At 36.5% G+C, this 20,713-nt stretch overlaps 4 pseudogenes across 1 annotated transcript; all 4 read right to left on the bottom strand.

Moving 5' to 3' along the window:
- Positions 1-2,591: 2,591 nt before the first annotated feature.
- Positions 2,592-3,185, bottom strand: LOC149209900 (protein DMR6-LIKE OXYGENASE 1 pseudogene; annotated as a pseudogene).
- Positions 3,186-3,290: 105 nt separating this feature from the next.
- Positions 3,291-3,950, bottom strand: LOC149209899 (protein DMR6-LIKE OXYGENASE 1 pseudogene; annotated as a pseudogene).
- A 1,372-nt stretch (positions 3,951-5,322) lies between these two features.
- On the bottom strand, positions 5,323-5,987 carry LOC149209898 (protein DMR6-LIKE OXYGENASE 2 pseudogene; annotated as a pseudogene). The gene is made up of 2 exons (XR_016253099.1): positions 5,743-5,987; positions 5,323-5,589 (listed from the first exon to the last, which is right to left on the bottom strand). The product of XR_016253099.1 is annotated as a protein DMR6-LIKE OXYGENASE 2 pseudogene (transcript).
- A 160-nt stretch (positions 5,988-6,147) lies between these two features.
- LOC149209897 (protein DMR6-LIKE OXYGENASE 1 pseudogene) lies at positions 6,148-6,807 on the bottom strand (annotated as a pseudogene).
- Positions 6,808-20,713: the final 13,906 nt, after the last annotated feature.

Genomic DNA, 20,713 nt, shown 5'->3' with positions numbered 1-20,713 from the left:
ATTACCATTTACTTGCCTAATAACATTTCATTCCATGTTCTCTCTTTGACACATGCTAATGTATTACGTAAACAATTTACATAATGTGACCATTGCTATAACGCCATAACACTGTGACACCACCCTTGATGGTCACAACAATGACAAACATAGCTAAAAACATCCCTTCCCAGGTTCTATCGAAGAATGGTTGTTTAAAATTAAAAACCGATTGCTGAGACCATGAATACAGTCCCACACCAAAGAAATGTAAAGATTCCTAAACCACTTTTCCTAAAAATAAAGAATAAAAAAATAGCAGATTAGTTTCCAGCAGTTATAGTAACCTAAAAGACTTTGATGAATCAAATTTAGTAGTATAAATCAAACCCTTACATGAGTGCTGGGAAAAGCAGATGTTCGAAGCGTTTCCTGTACTTCACTTGACAAATTCTTTTTCAGCTTGCTCAAGATGAATGCAACTTGATCAGGAGTTGCAGCAATAGAAGTTATTCGATACCCATTGTCCCAACGTCTGTGAATACCTTCACTTGGATAGAGAAAATCAAGCTCAACAGCTTTACTTGGATTTCAATTCAATAAGGAAACAGAAGTGTTGGTTGCTTCTGCCATGAACCTGTTAGGCAGGCCTTTATCTTCAACATGTTCCTAGCAATTACCATCATGGTTCTATTATTTCATTTAGGCACCCCATTTTATTGAGGCATATATGGAAGATTCGGCTACTTTTTATGCCTTGGTGCTTTGGTGATCTTTAAAAAATATCTTGAAACATATTCCACTATCCCCTGTCCTCGGACTCTTCATCTTTTTGTCACTGAACTTTTCAGCTTGCATGGCAAATGCAACCTGAACTTCTGTGAAGAATAAAAATAATGCTATCTAATTTTTCAGAACAAAAAGATCACCTGATTTGAAAACCCTGCATTCCTTCACATAACCACACCCCATTGATTTCCAGCAGTTGCCATTGATGTCACATAAAATCCCTCTTTCGATTTCCTACTAATCCATTTAAATGGAAAAAAATCGCTCACTTTATATGATTGTTGTTTATAGAGTGTACCTAAGAAAAACCGTGCATCATCAGATCACTACAAGGAAGTTTAGTAAACACTCAAAAGCCTCAGCGTCAAGAGTATTTCCCAGAAGCACAAACATTATCGATATTACTCCAACAGTCTAGAGTAACAATCAATACCCCAACTGCAACAACATGGGTTCCTTTATTTTAGGAACTACTATGGCTAAATCAAACTCCAGCAAACATTTATGCTACTGTTTCTTCAACTGAAAGGGGCTTTTTAATTTCTTCGAGGTTTCCACTGTTTTTTGAAGAGGAGGTTCAGGTATGCTTGGACCTTGGTTAACTGTGTGAAGCGGAGTCTAGGGCGATCAGATTCTACGAGATACCCTAGCCTTTTCGGGTTATCCTTCTCTTTTTTAAAATATTCAACAGGTGATCAATTCCTCATCAGGGTTTGTTTTGGTTTCCCCTTAATTCTCTGTTTCTCTTTCTTACAAAAGAATTTATAAGAATCTGAGACATACTCATCAGGGTCTGTTTTCGTTTGTATATCTTACGGTTTATTTCAGAAGGCTTGTGTAGATCCTTGCCCTCAAAATTTAATATGTTTTAACTATTTCGCTACAGAAATAACAACTGGGACTACAGTAAGTGGTTTCTTGAGCAACATTCTGGGGTTTATCCTGCTATAATATTTGCCTCTTGTGTTTGAGATTTATAAGGTCAGTTCATGGTATAATATTTGCTATTGTTGTCTGAAGATTTGAGGGCGAACTAATCTTTGTAATAACCATATAATTGTTTTTTTCATACGCAACATATAGCATGAGCAGTTAGAGATCCAGTAGCATAACCACTAGAATCAACGCAAGCATAACTTATGTTAGATCGATAACAGTTTCACGAAATAGTTTTGGTTTCTGATGTTACATAGACACTTTTTTTTTGTTCAACTATTCTGTAATGGTCCCCTGCATAAGGGGGTTGGGTTTTTATGTCAGGTCTCTGTATCATAGGGTTTGTTCTGCGACTGCCATACTTGTCATTAATGTTGTGTAATGGGTTTTTGCATGTTCTGTTTCGAATCGATACTTCTGTAACATTGGGCTGGTTCTGCTGTTTGAGCACTAAATGCGTTCACATAAGGCACATGTCAAAGCATGTCAATGCTCTCGTACACGCAATTGGCCAATTAGTTACCTAACGGTAGATAGGTCGGTGCTGTTTTGTGTTCTAATTTAGGCTAGACCAATGGTTTTTTGATAGTTGAGAGTAGGTTTAAATGTGCAAAGATTGGAATTGAAAATAAAATTATGTTCAATAGTTAAAACTATGTAATCATCTTTTATTCATCCAGAGGGCAACGGGGTTATTGGATGGTCCAGTGATAGTGATAATGTTGATAATGGCTCCCTTAAATCAAATTCAACAACAAATTTCATTCACCGTTGTTCTCTGCATATTCAATTTTGAAATGGTCCAACACTGTCTTATTCTTTAATTCCTGGCTCCAGAAAATTCTCATGAATTCTCCAAACTTATATCCTTTGTACCAAGTTGGATGCTATTCATCAACCAGGGACGCTGCAGGGGCAATGAAGGCATCCTCCGAGGGACCATAAAACGTAGGAATTGATATACGTGCAGCAGATGCATTCGTTACTGCTCGATGTTCCACACTTCTGAATCTACCATTGCTCACAACCTGACAAATTATTAGCATTAATAATAACATTGTCAAATTCCCATTGCTCACAACCTGATAAATTATTAGCATTAGCATTAGCATTAACAATAACATTGTCAAATTTTCAGGAGGAAATAAAGTATTGGATCTGCTCTTGCTCTTTTTAAATACCTGCAGTTGATCTCCCATATTAACAATGAAAGCATTGGGTATGGGTTCTACAACAACCCACTTTCCATTTCTGAGTACTTGCAGACCACTGACCTCGCCTTGCATTAAAATAGTGATGCCACGTGCATCTGAATGGTGTGGTGTGCCAAGAGTAATATCCGGTTTCAGGCATGGAGGATAGTACATTATATCCATGAGTTGGGTGTGTTTTCCGAAGATTTTATCCAAGTAACTGGAATTGAGCCCTAGAGCTTCAGAAACGGCAGCCAGCAGCCTTAAAATCAGAGCTCTCACCTTCATAGCTTAGTTGCCTGCGATCTCTCTGTATAAAAGCATATGCAAGATAAGTACTTGTTGTTGTTGCAATATCGTTCCTCCAGAGTTTGGACTTCTTTTAGTTACCCTCTATTGAATCTGGCATGCTCGGTCTTCCACGGGCATTTCGAAGAATTCTTTGGCAATTTCCATCATGCTTTTCATGGTTCCTTCTGGTACGCCATGGTTCACTATCTGCACTCACTTAGATCAACCAGAAGATATGTGGCCATAAAAAAGAATAGTACATACCCTCAGATATGAAACTTGAACCAGTCACTAGATCTTATTAACACATCAGACTGACATTAAAAATATAGATTAAATAATCCTACAACTCTGAAAGTAATAGCTTCAAAAACTTCAGGAATAGAAAACTGATAAGAAATATTCTAGAATATCCATGGCAAGATTAATTTGTAACATAGGGCCTTTTTGGTGTGCGTAGAGGAGAATCCAGAGATATTAAAAGAAAAGCACTGGCAAGAGAAGGGGGATTAAAGTATGATGTACCTGGAAAAAGCCATCTTCCACGCATGCATGGCGGATTTCTTCAACTACCCTTGTTCTGTTGGGGCCATCCAGGTCTTGGAGATCCACCACCGGAATGCTCTCAGAGTAAGACACCTCAGACAGGTGGGGGCATTCACTGGGAGGCAGGATATATCTATCTTGAACTTGAAGATGATTTATTCCATTGGACAACAGCTTTTCGACAACATTCACATCCTGGGTCAGGACTTCTTCCATTGTAGACGGCGTATTTCTTTCTCGAGTGTTGTAAAATTGGCAGTGGCACCTACCTATTGCTGTGAAAAACTAAGCTTCGACTCGCACACCAGAAATAGGATATCGGATGATGGGCAAAAGAAGAGTGAACATTTAAGTGCGTGCGTGTAGATCTCTGCAAATGAATTGAAAAGACATCCCCATGTTAAAGTTTTCAATATACACTATACAATTTTACTACTATTTTTTACTCTCTTTCTTTTAATTTTCAGAATCGAAAGAGAGGATGAATTGCGTTTAATAAATAGCAAAAGAATTTAAAAGAAGAATTATAAATTCTGATTATGTCGTTCAAATTCACAGCAAGAGCCAATTGGCATCGTTTTCAATTTTCTGAATGTGCTACGCATGGCTGTAGCGGTGCACAAGTTAGCCCAAGCAGTGAATATTTCACAAGAGTTGCAGGCTTTGAAAGACAAGTCAGAGTGGAAAATGAGAGTCCTTACAAGGTCTAGGCCATCCCCATAATGTAAAAAGTTCGAATTTTAGGCTATATCAATGGTTTTGTTAGGGTTTTTGAGGGGTTTCGGTGGATTTTTATGTTTGTGTATTTGCTTCTTTTGGTTTCTTCAAAGACCATGTAATAATCCTGTTGATGGTAGAGCTATATGTTGGTAACTGTCCCTGGGCTTGGTATTTGATGTTCTGTAAACTTGTCTGCTTTTTGATCTGGATCTTTGTTGCTCTCAATGAGCTCTCTGTTGATCTCTGTAATTGCAATCTGAATATGCACTATACGGTTTTACTATCTCATTGTTATGGTTTCTTCCGTAAGTGTTTTTAAAAATGACACGTTTCACGAAATAGTTTTGGTTTCTGGTGTCACATAGACACTTTTTTTTTGTTCAACTATTCTGTAATGGTCCCCTGCATAAGGGGGTTGGGTTTTTACGTCAGGTCTCTGTATCGTAGGGTTTGTTCTGCGACTGTCGTACTTGTCATTAATGTTGTGTAATGGGTTTCTGCATGTTCTGTTTCGAATCGATACTTTGGTAACATTGGGCTGGTTCTACTGTTTGAGCACTAAATGCCTTCACATAAGGCACATGTCAAAGCATGTCAATGCTCTCGTACACGCAATTGGCCAATTAGTTTCCTAGCGGTAGATAGGTCGGTGTTGTTTTGTGTTGTAATTTAGGCTAGACCAGTGGTTTTTTGATGGTTGAGAGTAGGTTTAAATGTGCAAAGATTGGAACTGAAAATAAAATATGTTCAATAGTTAAAACTATGTAATCATCTTTTATTCATCCAAAGGGCAACGGGGTTATTGGATGGTCGAGTGATAGTGATAATGTTGATAATGGCTTCCTTAAATCAAATTCAACAACAAATTTCATTCACCGTTGTTCTCTGTATATTCGATTTTGAAATGGTCCAACACTGTCTTATTCTTTAATTCCTGGCTCCAGAAAATTCTCATGAATTCTCCAAACTTATATCCTTTGTACTGAGCCGGATGTTGTTCATCAACCAGGGACGCTGCAGGGGCAATGAAGGCATCATCCGAGGGGCCATAAAACGTAGGAATTGATATACGTGCAGCAGATGCATTCGTTACTGCTCGATGTTCCACACTTCTGAATCTACCATTGCTCACAACCTGACAAATTATTAGCATTAATAATAACATTGTCAAATTCCCATTGTTCACAACCTGATAAATTATTAGCATTAGCATTAGCATTAACAATAACATTGTCAAATTTTCAGGAGGAAATAAAGTATTGGATCTGCTCTTGCTCTTGTTAAATACCTGCAGTTGATCTCCCATATTAACAACGAAAGCGTTGGGTATGGGTTCTACAGCAACTCACTTTCCATTTCTGAGTACTTGCAGACCACTGACCTCGCCTTGCATTAAAACAGTGATGCCACGCGCATCTGAATGGCGTGGTGTGCCAAGAGTAATATCCGGTTTCGGACATGGAGGATAGTACATTATATCCATGAGTTGGGTGTGTTTTCCGAAGATTCTGTCCAAGTAACTAGAATCGAGCCCTAGAGCTTCAAAAATGGCAGCCAACAGCCTTAAAATCAGAGCTCTCACCTTCATAGCGTAGTTGCCTGCGATCTCTCTGTATAAAAGCATATGCAAGATAAGTACTTCTTGTTGTTGCAATATCGTTCCTCCAGAGTTTGGACTTCTTTTATTTACCCTCTATTGAATCTGGCATGCTCGGTCTTCCATGGGCATTTCGAAGAATTCTTTGGCAATTTCCATCATGCTTTTCATGGTTCCTTCTGGTACGCCATGTTTCACTATCTGCACTCACTTAGATCAACCAGAAGATATGTGGCCATAAAAAAGAATAGTACATACCCTCAGATATGAAACTTGAACCAGTCACTAGATCTTATTAACACATCAGACTGACATTAAAAATATAGATTAAATAATCCTACAACTCTGAAAGTAATAGCCTCAAAAACTTCAGGAATAGAAAACTGATAAGAAATATTCTAGAATATCCATGGCAAGCTTAATTTGTAACATAGGGCCTTTTTGGTGTGCGTAGAGGATAATCCAGAGATATTAAAAGAAAAGCACTGGCAAGAGAAGGGGGATCGAAGTATGATGTACCTGGAAAAATCCATCTTCCTCGCACGCATGGCGGATTTCTTCAACTACCCTTGTTCTGTTGGGGCCATCCAGGTCCTGGAGATCCACCACCGGAATGCTCTCAGAGTAAGACACCTCAGACAGGTGGGGGCGTTCACTGGGAGGCAGGATATATTTATCTTGAACTTGAAGATGATTTATTCCATTGGACAACAGCTTTTCGACAGCATTCACATCCTGGGTCAGGACTTCTTCCATTGTAGATGGCATATTTCTTTCTCGAGTGCTGTAAAATTGGCAGTGGCACCTACCTATTGCTGTGAAAAACTAAGCTTTGATTCGCACACCAGAAATAGGATATCGGATGATGGGAAAAAGAAGAGTGAACATTTAAGTGCGTGCATGTAGATATCTGCAAATGAATTGAAAAGGCATCCCCATGTTAAAGTTTTCAATATACACTATACAGTTTTACTACTATTTTTTACTCTCTTTCTTTTAATTTTCAGAATCGAAAGAGAGGATGTATTACATTTAATGAATAGCAAAAGAATTTAAAAGAAGAATTATAAATTATGGTTATGTTGTTCAAATTCATAGCAAGAGCACTTTGGCATCATTTTCGATTTTCTGAATGTGCTATGCATGGCTATCGCGGTGCACAAGTTAGCCCAAGCAGTGAAGATTTCACAAGAGTTGTAGGCTTTGGAAGACAAGTCAGAGTGGAAAATGAGAATCCTTACAAGGTCTAGGCCATCCCCATAATGTACAAAGTTCAAAATTTTAGGCTATATCAATGGTTTTGTTAGGGTTTTTGAGGGGTTTCGGTGGATTTTATTTTTGTTTATTTTCTTCTTTGGATTTATTCAAAGACCATGTAATAATCCTGTTGATGGTAGAGCTATATGCTGGTAACTGTCCCTGGGCTTGGTATTTGATGTTCTATAAACTAGTCTACTTTTTGATCTGGATCTCTGTTGCTCTCGATGAGCTCTCTGTTGATCTCTTTAATTGCAATCTGAATATGCACTATACGGTTTTACTATCTCATCTTTATGGTTTCTTCCGTAAGTGTTTTTAAAAATGACACGTTTCACGAAATGGTTTTGGTTTCTGATGTCACATAGACACTTTTTTTTGGTTCAACTATTCTGTAATGGTCCCCTACATAAGGGGGTTGGGTTTTTATGTCAGGTCTATGTAACATAGTGTTTGTTCTGCCACTGCCATACTTGTCATTAATGTTGTTTAATGGATTTCTGCATGTTCTATTTCGAATCGATACTTCTGTAACATTGAGCTGGTTCTGCTATTTGAGCACTAAATACGTTCACATAAGGCACATGTCAATGCTCTCGTACACACAATTGGCCAATTAGTTGCCTAACGGTAGATAGGTCGGTGCTGTTTTGTGTTGTAATTTAGGCTAGACCAGTGGTTTTTTGATGGTTGAGAGTAGGTTTAAATGTGCAAAGATTGGAATTGAAAATAAAATTATGTTCAATAGTTAAAACTATGTAATCATCTTTTATTCATCCAGAGGGAAACGATTTTATTGGATGGTCCAGTGATAGTGATAATGTTGATAATGGCTCCCTTAAATCAAATTCAACAACAAATTTCATTCACCGTTGTTCTTTGCATATTCGATTTTGAAATGGTCCAACACTGTCTTATTGTTTAATTCCTGGCTCCAGAAAATTCTCATGAATTCACCAAACGTATATCCTTTGTACCGAGCAAGATGTTGTTCATCAACCAAGGACACTGTAGGGGCAATGAAGGCGACGCATGGTCGATTTCTTCAACTACCCTTGTTCTGTTAGGTCCATCCAGGTCCTGGAGATCCACCACCGGAATGCTCTCAGAGTAAGACACCTCAGACAGGTGGGGGCGTTCACTGGGAGGCAGGATATATTTATCTTGAACTTGAAGATGATTTATTCCATTGGACAGTAGCTTTTCGACAGCATTCACATCCTGGGTCAGGACATCTTCCATTGTAGACGGCATATTTCTTTCTCGAGTGCTGTAAAATTGGCAGTGGCACCTACCTATTGCAGTGCAAAACTAAGCTTCGATTCGCACACCAGAAATAGGATATCGGATGATGGGCAAAAGAAGAGTGAACATTTAAGTGCGTGCGTGCAGATCTCTGCAAATGAATTGAAAAGACATCCCCATGTTAAAGTTTTCAATATACACTATACAGTTTTACTACTATTTTTTACTCTTTCTTTTAATTTTCAGAATCGAAAGAGAGGATGAATTATGTTTAATAAATAGAAAAAGAATTTAAAAGAAGAATTATAAATTCTGGTTATGTTGTTCAAATTCACGGCAAGAGCCAATTGGCATCATTTTCGATTTTCTAAATGTGCTATGCATGGTTGTAGCGGTGCACAAGTTAGCCCAAGCAGTGAAGCTTTCACAAGAGTTGTAGGCTTTGGAAGACAAGTCAAAGTGGAAAATGAGAATCCTTACAAGGTCTGGGCCATCCCCATAATGTACAAAGTTCGGAATTTTAGGCTATATCAGTGGTTTTGTTAGGGTTTTTGAGGGGTTTCAGTGGATTTTATTTTTGTTTATTTGCTTCTTTGGATTTCTTCAAAGACCATGTAATAATCCTGTTGATGGTAGAGCTATATGCTGGTAACTGTCCCTGGGCTTGGTATTTGATGTTCTGTAAACTAGTCTGCTTTTTGGGCTTGGTATTCGATGTTCTGTAAACTAGTCTGCTTTTTGATCTGGATCTCTGTTGCTCTCGATTAGCTCTCTGTTGATCTCTTTAATTGCAATCTGAATATGCACTATACGGTTTTACTATCTCATCGTTATGGTTTCTTCCGTAAGTGTTTTTAAAAATGACACGTTTCACGAAATAGTTTTGGTTTCTGATGTCACATAGACACTTTTTTTTGGTTCAACTATTCTGTAATGGTCCCCTGCATAAGGGGGTTGGGTTTTTATGTCAGGTCTCTGTATCATCGGGTTTGTTCTGCGACTTCCATACTTGTCATTAATGTTGTGTAATGGGTTTCTGCATGTTCTGTTTTGAATCGATACTTCTGTAACGTTGGGTTGGTTCTGCTGTTTGAGCACTAAATGCGTTCACTTGGCCAATTAGTTGCCTAACGGTAGATAGGTCGGTGCTGTTTTGTGTTGTAATTTAGGCTAGACTAGTGGTTTTTTTATGGTTGAGAGTAGGTTTAAATGTGCAAAGATTGGAATTTTAGGCTATCTAAGCGGTTTTGTGATTAGACCCATCTCCAGTATCTCATGGCAACTCAAGCTCAAGCCTCAGCAAGCAACCATCAAGAGCATTCTGAGTCTTTCTCCACCCCCAGTTAAAATGCCACTCAGTTCCTGCTGCGTTAGCTCTTTTAAGTCATTCTCTTTCCTCTCCATTTTCAATTACAAGCCCACCTTCAATCGCATAAAACATTCATACTCTGTCAGTGAATGTACACCCGATTCAATAACCCACAACTTCAACACCTTTTAGATCACCTTCAAAAACCTGGGTATTTCTCAGTTGATATATGCACAGCACAAAAACAACATTCTCAAGGATGTGGGTAAGCAAACTCTGTCAATGGCATCCATGCTCTTGTTCACCTCTCTGATTCAGCAAGTCCAGTTGACACCATCTTTAGCAATTACCCAAATCCTGAACTCAGACTTTCAATCCAACATGGCCTCAAAAGAGCCAGAGGCATACAAACATTAAGACCTTAAATTATTTACAAAATGTAGGCCACCATTATACCATTTAATGGGAGAATAATGAGTACCCATCAACATCATTACCATAGGTTTCTCCCATAAAATGGTTTTGCGGTCAATGTCAATAGTGAAAATATCATCTACATAATAATCAACATTTTTTATATCCGCTTCTCATGGGAGTGAATTTGAAGAGCCACACTTGATTCTTTAAGACAATTTAAGTACATATAGGTTATAGTTTTAATGTTATAGTTAATGTGTTAGGTATTAAAGTTTATGTCTTGTAACATTTTAGGAGTTACAATGTGTTTATGATGAGAGTGTACTAAGGGTCATAATTTTTAGAATTCATTGTGTTAAAAATCATATTGCACTATGGTTTACTTAATAATAGAGTTATTCCCTTAAGGATTATAAGGTAATAAATGCCATTTTTTCTTAATGGTAATAGTGGTTAGAATAGAAGTTGCACTTTGGAAAGGTTTGCAATTCTCCAAGAGTGATCAAAGTATATTATGGTTTATATGGGATATGGGACATATAAGTATTTTGACTTTCATAATGGTTTTTGGTTAAGACACATTGTATTTGATATTATAGTGACCATAGTGGTGAAAGGTTACATTAATAAAGGGAAAAAATTAGTGGGGCTAATATATAGTGCAATATATATGAATATCTAATAATAAATTCATTATAAGTATTTTTATTCTTCATGAAAGTATTATTTTGTTGTATTTGCATTCTTCAATTTATGCCTTACGGCGTTTCCTTTGCAACATCTGGTGCAAATGCTAGTTATGATTTTTTTATAATAATTTTTTGTGTAATTGAATTTATTTTGAATGATTGAAAAGAATAATTATCAATCTTAATTCTATTTCTAACAATAACCTAATAAACTTCAGTTGTAATACCTAGTTAAAAATATATTTTTTTAATTCCATGTTTACAAAATTAGTGGTTCAAATTCTTTTGATTCCAGGTTTACATTGTACAAAGATAATATGAATCTTCAAGATATGGTGTTTTGCAGTATTAAGGAGAAAATGTCAAAATGACGCTTAACATTTTGTTGTTTGGCTGCAGTGTCGCATTTCAGGATGAAATTTAATCCATACAATGTGCAAGAGCAAACAATTCTTGTTATATGTGAGACGGTATAAACCACATATATTTATCATGTGAATAATTCTATAGGCTTGGTAGTATTACCGAAGGTTAAGGTTTTGTTAATGTTATAGTATAATCATATGTATATGTAGAGGTCCAGCAGGTATTCTTGGCAATATTTCATTTTGACTGGATTATGAAATCAATGGGCCTAAACTTGTAAGAAGGGGTTTTAGTGGTTTTATTATAGATGAGCATTCTAGATTATAGTTTTAGTACATTTTTTTTTTTTTTTCAGAGTTTGGGTTTTCTTTAAGATGCGGTTTAATAAAAGGATATGTGAAGTTAGTTTCTATTACAGCGTAACATTTAATGGTTGTAGCATCTGAAGAGGCTTTTTAGGTTTGTTAAAGTTCCAGGTTAATAGAATGATAGTGTTTTTCTTTAGGAAATGCCAATAATGTGGGGTATTCTCGTTATGATTGTTAATGTGTCCTTAAGTTATTTATTCGAACGCTGTTAGCGTTATTCATTCCATTTGTGTACAAATGGCGGAGCCAAATATGAGAAGATTACCGGTTACAATCCGAAGTTATGGAGGAGATTTTGATATTTGATTTCTCGGTATTCGCAGGGTCGGCCATATTAGCAGCAGCTACGGATCACTGAAATATGTATTGGACTACCTTGTGTACTTGGTTGCTTTAACCGTTTCAGTTTTATACTGAGTTTAAATGCAAGAATTAGAATCATTACCTGAAGGTATTTAAATGCAAGGATGAGAATCATCACCTGAAGGTACTAAAGCCATAGGCTCAACAATGAGATCTTCAATTGGAAGGAAGCATTACAATGTACATACCATTTGCCTGACAATTTAAACTAATGCTTTTGGCCACTAGATGTTACTATCTGCGATGATATGGATTGTGATATGTTCTTTGTATTTTCAAAATAGCATTGTGATGTTGGAAGCAAGCATTACAATGTATATACCTTTTGCACAAGTCAAACTAATGCTTTTGGTCACTGGATTTTACTATTTACCCTTATGTCAATTGTGATATTTTCAGTGGTATATTTTAAAACTATTTTTAATGGTAACTTTTGTCAATATTTTTTAAATGCGGAGAAAAATATTTAAAGAAAAAATAAATGTTGATGTTAAAATTAAAATATATATAAATGTAAAATGTAACATGTAGAGTGAAATAATTTCATCTTCAAAAACAGATTTTTTAATTTATAAAAGAAAATTTAACTAATAAAATTTAATAAATTAAATAAATATAAAGTACAAAATCATAAACTATAACTATAACATATTTCTTATACATAACAATTTTTTTTTCATTAATATAATACAGTGTCAACAATATACTATATTTCTTAAGTATTGAGTCTGCACAATATATTTATTAGACACTGAGTCTGCACAATTGTTTTAGATTTCATGTTAAATTGGAATCGATTTGCAAGAGTCCCATCATATTCTACTTACTCTACTTGCTATGTTTCATGTTAACCTTTTGTCACAATATTTTAGCAAAATTAGAATCTTATTACTCAATTTTGGATATGGTATTTCGAATTTTCTTCTTTCATATAACTACCATCTTCCCTCCTCAATAATGTCTTTTCTTTATATATCTAATAACATTTCTAGCATTTGAAACCTCTTATATACAAATTGTTTTTCCTAGTATCAAACCTATGTGTAAGTTATTTAATATTTAGATAAGTATTAAATCTATGTATAATTTAAGTTTCACATACTTATACACATTTTGGTAGTTGTAACAATTAAGCAAGAAATTTATGAAATATATGTAAAAATAAAAAAATAAAAAATTTACCTACACTCACATCTCGTTTTGGTTACAGAACTTGTCATATCTTATGGAATTATTAAATACATTTATAGTTTAGGGCCATAGAACTGGATAGTTTTTAGGTGTAATTCGCGTGATTTTAAAATACGCAGTTTACAAAGTGGATATTGAGATTGTGTTTTAATGTGCATATGATCTCTAGTGATTTCTTCGACCCTGCCTAGACTTTGACAAGTTGGCTCTTGTACCCGGAGACACGCAACATAATGCTAGTCCATGAGGCTGCACGCGTCTGCCAGCTGGATCCACCTGCTTGTGACAACTGCACTCTTTGCGTCTGTTGACCTTGACCAAGCGATCCAACAATAGAGGGAGTTTAGGGTTTAATCCCCTAACCAACTCTTCGCGCTCGGCAGCGGGCACACTAATTGTTGTTGTCGTTTCGAGGGTTCTTACTACTCTGCAAGGGTTTGATTTGTTGAGGGTTTGAGTCTGCCTTCTGATCCTTTTAGGGTTGCGATGGCAGCGTTGGTTATACCTATAGTGGAAAGTAACCCCAACAGGCTGGTAGTATATTATTTCTTTTGTCTACACAGTATGAAATCGGTTGTTGCTTTGGGTTTCGGTTTGGTACCGAGTTTAACATCTCGCCTTTGCTGCACAAGGATGGTTCAAGGGTCTTCTAATGTTGCAGGGAACACCTGGTTCCAAGGGCTAATTTTGGAAGGTAAACCCCAATTGCTTAATCTCGCAGTTTGCAAATCTTTACCTCTTATTGCTAAAAGGTTATAGATTTTTTTATCATTTCGTTCGTTCCTTATTGAAGTTCGTTCATTGTCACACAGGTGGACTACACAAAGCTGAAGCCCTCCCCACTCAGCTAAACGCTCCTCCTTTGGCATCGTTCTTTAGCCTATGTTGTAAATTTGAATGTATACTGACTTTATTACTTCTGGTATTTGTATCGGGTATTCACATATCATTTCTCATTTATTTATTTGATTAAGCCTACTACCCTCAAGGGCTTAAGTGCTTACGGCGTCGTTGTTTATTTCCAGGTTGGAACTTTCACTTCTGCTGCATGAATTTAAGTTGTAAAAATATTTAATTATCTGAGAATAGAGGCCGAATCCTTTGCCAAGATTTAAGATGAAACTGGCTTGAGTTTTTGGGTTTTCGTTATTTAACAATATACAATAATTGATCAAATACTATGCATGGCACTTATAATTTAGTGAAAGCTCCATACTTTAGTGGACATAGGGTTTTGGGGGTTTCTTTCCTGGTTTAATGTCATGAGTTATTTATATATATAGAAGATAGTCCTTCTTTTGAGGTCCTGGTCATGCCGACCCACTCAAGTTTTCAAGAACATTTCGAATTGAAGCACTGTGTTTTTAATTTATTACTTTACAACTTGTTTAATATATTCTGATTGTTATATGGTTTAAGAGGAAATTTAATTAATTTCATTCTAGCTTGCCTTCTTGGACGAGAATGCCATATGTTTTACTATTCAGGGCATTGGTTGTTTTGTTCAACATCTTCGGAATGATTCTGGTTAAGATTGAATAAATCTAGTCTTACTACAGAATAGCATGCAGTTTACTATTGACTCATTTATGCAATAGTTCGAAGTATCATATCTTATGTATATATATGATTATGGGTTTGAAATTATAGCTAGATTTTACTATAGTCTCGTTGTATTTAGACTGATTATTCTACAAAACTTCTCATAATATCTCATACCGATTGTCTCACTAATGTACTATAAAAATTTACCCTTAATATTTAAGAGCAATTGATTGTGTGATTATTGAATGAGCATATTCTTCCATACTTGCTAATATTAGTTGTTAATTTCATGTTTACCATAATAAATTTTCTATGATTTCATTTATGAGATGGGTAACCTCTACTCTGTGTAATTATTTGTAATTATGCACTTTCAAGGAATTGTTTTCCTAAGTTTATTATGCTATTTAAGAAATTATTCTAACATTAGTTCCAAAGTGACAAGTTCTACTCTATCGTTAAATTGATTTCCACCATCGAGCATTAATCTATAATGAAATTGCTTATATCATTTATCTATTCAATGTTAGTAACCTGTAATATCCAAACACTTCTTTAAAGTCTCTCCTCCTAGCCACGAGCCTGGTGATTACGTCCAAACCATCCCTCGAGCACTTTCTTTTGTTCATAATAAAAATGATTTCTAGTCACATTCAAGTACCTTGGGCCTCCAGACTCCTATCCCGCCTCGATTTGTCTACCGCCACCATAATTGAGTCATGTTGCTTCTTGGTGTGAGGTAAGCCGATGATGAAGTCCAACAATATCATCTCCCATTTCCATTCCGGAATGGGTAATGGCTGCAACAAACCTACAGTGTGCCGGTGTTCTTCCTTCACTAGTGTGAACTCCAAACATTTGGACAAGTATTTTGTAACATCCTTACATAACCCAGGCCAAAAATACCCTTTTTTAATGGCTGAAAACAGTTTCTGGTAACCTGGGTGTCCAACACATGGTTTTTGGTGAAATTCATCCAATATCAATTGTTTAACAAAGTTTTGGTTAGGGACATAAATTATTTCTTTGAAGGTGAGGATGTTGTCGGAATTTATATTGGAATCTTCTTTTTCCTTTTTCAAATAATCTTCCTTTGTCTGCTGCCAAAGTAAAGTGTACTCTAGATCCTTAATACATGCTTCCTTTATGATCTCAAGAATGTTTGAGTGTACTTGACTAATTTGGACCTCATAAATACAATGTACTCTTCTACTCAGAGCGTCGACTACTAGATTTTCCTTTCCTTTAATATGTTTCATTTCAAAATCGAATTCACTTTAAAATGTGGTCCATCTGGCTTGTCGAGCATTTAAGCTAGACTGATTGAAGAAATTTGTAAGGCTGCTATGAACTGTTAATAGTAGAAATTTCTTCCCCAATAAGTAGTGTCTTCACATTTTAAGTGCATGCACTATTGCTATCAGTTCAAGGTCATAAGCAGAATATCATTGTTCGTACTCTTTTAATTTCCATGATTCATAAGCAACCACCTTTCCTTCTTATGTGAGCACTCCTCCCACACCTTCTTTACTAGCATCTGTGCAAACTACGAATGACTTTTTTGAATCTGCTACCTTTAACACAGGTGTAGTGGTAAGAAGGTGCTTTAATCTTTCAAAACTTTGTTGACACTCGGTTGTCCATTAGAAAGAACACCCCTTTTTCTGTAAGGAGGTCATTGGAAAAGTGATTTTTGGAAATCCCTCGATGAACTGACGGTAATACCCAACCAAATATAGGAATGATTTGATATCAATGACATTCTTTGGAGCTATCTATTCCATAATGGTTTTGATCTTCTCCAGGTCCACTACTATTCCATCAGCTGATATAACGTGACCCAAGTATTGAATTTGATTTTTGAAAAAACCACACTTGCTAAATTTAGCACATAACTGATTTTCCCGCAAGGTTTGTAATTCTATCCTTAGATGTTCTTTATGCTCCTCCTGATTCTTAGAGTATATTAGAATGTCATCAACGAAAATCAGTACAAATTTATCAAGGTAGGGAAGGAAAATACTGTGCATCAGACTCATAAAGGTGCCTGGGGCATTTGTGATGCCAAATGGAAACACCACAAACTCGCAATGACCATAACGAGTACGGAAGGTAGTCTTATAAATTTCCTCCTCCTTTATCCTTATTTGATGATAGCTGGATCTTAAGTCGATTTTCGAGAATACTTTGGCTCCTTGCAAGTGATCAAATAGATCGTCAATACACGGTAAAGGATATCTGCTCTTTATGGTTAGTTTGTTTAATTGGTGATAATTGATGCATAATCTTAGGGTGTCGTCCTTTTTTTCGTACAAACAGTACGGGAGCTCCCCAAGGGGACACACCTTTTGTCTAGAAGCTCCTGAAGCTACATTTTGAGCTCTGTTAACTCAGGTATGCTCATTCGATAAGGGGCCCTAGATATAGGGGTTGCACCTGGAATTTGCTCAATGGGGAAATTAATATCATGCTTGGGTGGTAAACCTAGAATGGACTTAGGAAATACATCAGCAAATTCCTGAATGACAGGAATGTTTTCCAAAGAGGTCATCTTATTCTTGGTGTTTGTAATTCCCACTTGTACAACATATATTTGACAGCCTTTTCTAATACATTGCCCTAGTTGACTAGCAGTAATAGGATGTAATTTGGAATTGGTTTTAATTCCTTGGAGTTCCTTCCTTTGGCATGATTCAACAATAAAGTTGACAATTTTATGTTTGCAATCCACCAGGGACCAACATTTTTCCAACCAATCCATCCTGATTAGAATGTCATAAGAACCCAAAGGAAGTATATTAAGGTCAACGTAAATGGGTTGCCCTGAAATTGTTATGGGACAACGTTCTGTTTTTTCAATTACCCTTCTTTTTGTTTCGGTGGCTAATTGAACTAGCCATGGTTTTGGAAACTTACTACTCTGCAATTGACACTTTTCTACCACCTTAGGACTAACATAGCTTAAGCTAGCACCTGGATCAAATAAAATAGAGACAGGTTGCTTAGCAATCATACCTTCACATTCGATCATGGTGAGTTGATATTCTTCTTGATGATCATCCAGAGCAGCGTTAATTCTAGGCATGCTCCTTGCTACTTCTTCAATCGTGGATGCTTCTTGCACATTAGATAGTTGTTTTTTCCTTGCCTTATGCAGACATTTTTTGTAATAGTGGGGTTCTCCGCATCCCCAGCATTGCAAAGTTGGTTTTAATTACTGGTCATTAACAGAATTAGTAACTCCTTCTCATTGTCTATTTTTAGAATATGCCGCTTTGGATTGATTCTTTGCTGGCAATTTGTTGAAAGGTTTTTGTTGTATATTTCTGCTACTAGCAAATTTTGGGTGTCTGCTTGGAATCAAGCTTCTACCCTTCCTGCTCGACCCTCCTTTAGGTACTTCATTCTTCTGTTTCATTTGTTGGTAGCAGATGTAGGCTTTCTATACTACATCGTCCATTGTGTTGGGGTAATAAAATTCTAGTTTTTCCTTCATAAAGTTGGGCAAGCAACTGATGAAGCAATGAATTTTGGCCTTTTCCTCTTGCATATAAGGCACATAGCACAACAAGGAAGTGAATTATGTCACATATTCATCCATGGTTAAGGTTCCCAATCTCAACTTGTGAAATTCTTTTGCCTTCTCATCGTAATATCACTAAGTTAGATACTTGTCTTTGAAGTGCTTTTGGAATTCGTTCCATGTAACCTGCTCTTCATCAATTTTCCTTACTGTTTTGATTTCTTCCCACCATAGGGCAACCTTACCCCTTAGCTGATAAACTACCAACCGTGCCTTCAATTTATCTGTGTACTCATAAATTTGAAAATATTTTCCCATATAAATTAGTCAAGATTCCACTGCCTCTTCTGATTCCCCTTTAAAGAGTGATGATTTAATCTTCATAAATTCTCCTTGCAATTTAGTTTTCTATCTTTTGGTTTTGTGTTGGTCTAAGACATTGTCTGAGTGTCCTTCTTCGTCTTCCCCATGTTTCTCAGCTCACTCAACATTTTCTTCTCCATGCTGGACTGTTGGGGTTTTCTCCCGGTCCTCGGCATTGGGATCTGGATGTCATTGATTCTATCGATTAGACAGCCTTATGAGAATTTTCTCCTATTCTAAACGTAGTCATTCATTATCTGTTCTTAAATTTTTCATTTCAACAAGCAACTGCTAAACAGTTTCAAGTAATACCACATTAGCATGACGAGATTCCTCGCCCAGTTGTATCCAAATATTAAGATTAGCATTCGCATACGTTGTTTCAGGAGGGTCAGGTGGCCCTGAGTTCTTCTGCATTCTAGCCCTTTTCTTTTATTGATGCAGTCTCTGTGTTCACACATACAATTATTTAGTTTTTTTTTTTTTTTTTAAGAACATATTCGTTTCTAGTATATATCTTAGTCCCTAGAGAGTCTCAGTGTATGAACCTGAACTCTGATATCATTTTTAATAGCTAAATAGGAAACTTATGAAATATATGTAAAAATAAGAAAATTAAATAAATTAAATTATTTTACCTACACCCACATGTGGCCTTGGTTACAAAACCTATCATATCTTATAGAATTATTAAATACATTTATAATTTAGGCTCGTAGAACTGGACGGCTCTTAGGTGTAATTCGCATGATTTTATAATACGCAATTTACAAAGTGGACATGGAGATTGTGTTTTAATGCACATATGATCTCTGGTGATTTCTCCATCCTTACCCAGACTTTGACATGTTGGCTCTTGTACACGGAAACATGCAGCATAAGTCTAGTCCATGAGGCTGCACGCGCCTGCCAACTAGTTCCTCCTGCTTGTGAAAATTGCCCTGTTTTGCATCCATTGATCATGACCAAGCGATCCAGCAACTAGAGGGAGTTAAGGTTTTAATCCCCTAACAAACTCTTCACACTAGGCACGTAATAGACTCATTGTTGTTTTCGTTTTGAGGGTTCTTACTGGTCTGTGAGGGTTTGAACTGTTGAGGATTTCAATCTACCTTCTGATCCTTCTGAGGGTTCTGATGGCAGCACTGGTTATACCTACGGTGGCAAGTAACCCCAACAGATTGGTAGTATATTATTTCTTTTGTCTGTACAGTATGAATTCGGCTGTTGCTTGGGGTTTCAATTTGGTACCGAGTTTAACATTTCACCTCTGCTACACAGGGATGGTTCGAGGGGCTTCTAATGTTGCAAGGACCACTTGGTTCCAAGGGCTAATTCCGGAAGGTAAACCCCAATTTCATAATCCTATAGTTTGCAGATCTTTGCCTCTTATTGCTAAGAGGTTATAGATTTTTTTATCGTTTCATTCATTCCTTATTGAAGTTTTTTCATTGTCACATCGGTGGACTACATAAAGCGGAAGCCCTCCCCACTCAGGTAAACACTCCTCCTTTGGCATTTCTCTTTAGCCTATGTTGTAAATTTGAATGTATACTGATTTCATTACTTATGGTATTTGTATCAACTATTCCCATATCATTTCGTAGATAGTTATTTGACTAAGACTGCTACCCTCAAGGGCTTATGTGCTTACGATTTCTTTGTTGATTTCAGGTTGGAACTTTCACTTCTGGTGCATGAATTTAAGTTATAAAAATGTTTAATTGTCCAAGAATAGAGGTCGAGTCCTTGGCCAAGCTTTAAGCTGAAACTAGCTTGAATTTTTGGGTTTTAGTTATTTAACAATATACAGTAATTGATTGAACATTGTGCATGGCACTTATAATTTTGTGAAATCTCCCGACTTTTAATCGAAAAAGGGTTTTGTGGGTTTCTTTCCTGGTTTAATGTCATGAGTTGTTCATATATATACAGGATATTCCTTCTTTTGAGGTCTTGGTCATGTCGACCCACTCAGGCTATCAAGGACATTTCGAATTGAAGCACTGTGTTTTAAATTTATTAC

Source organism: Pinus tabuliformis, chromosome 1_2 (assembly GCF_031772625.1).
Source record: "Pinus tabuliformis cultivar Carrire ecotype Pingquan chromosome 1_2, CPIR1, whole genome shotgun sequence".
Taxonomy (NCBI): domain Eukaryota; kingdom Viridiplantae; phylum Streptophyta; class Pinopsida; order Pinales; family Pinaceae; genus Pinus; species Pinus tabuliformis.
This window is presented reverse-complemented; position numbering and strand designations above follow the sequence as displayed.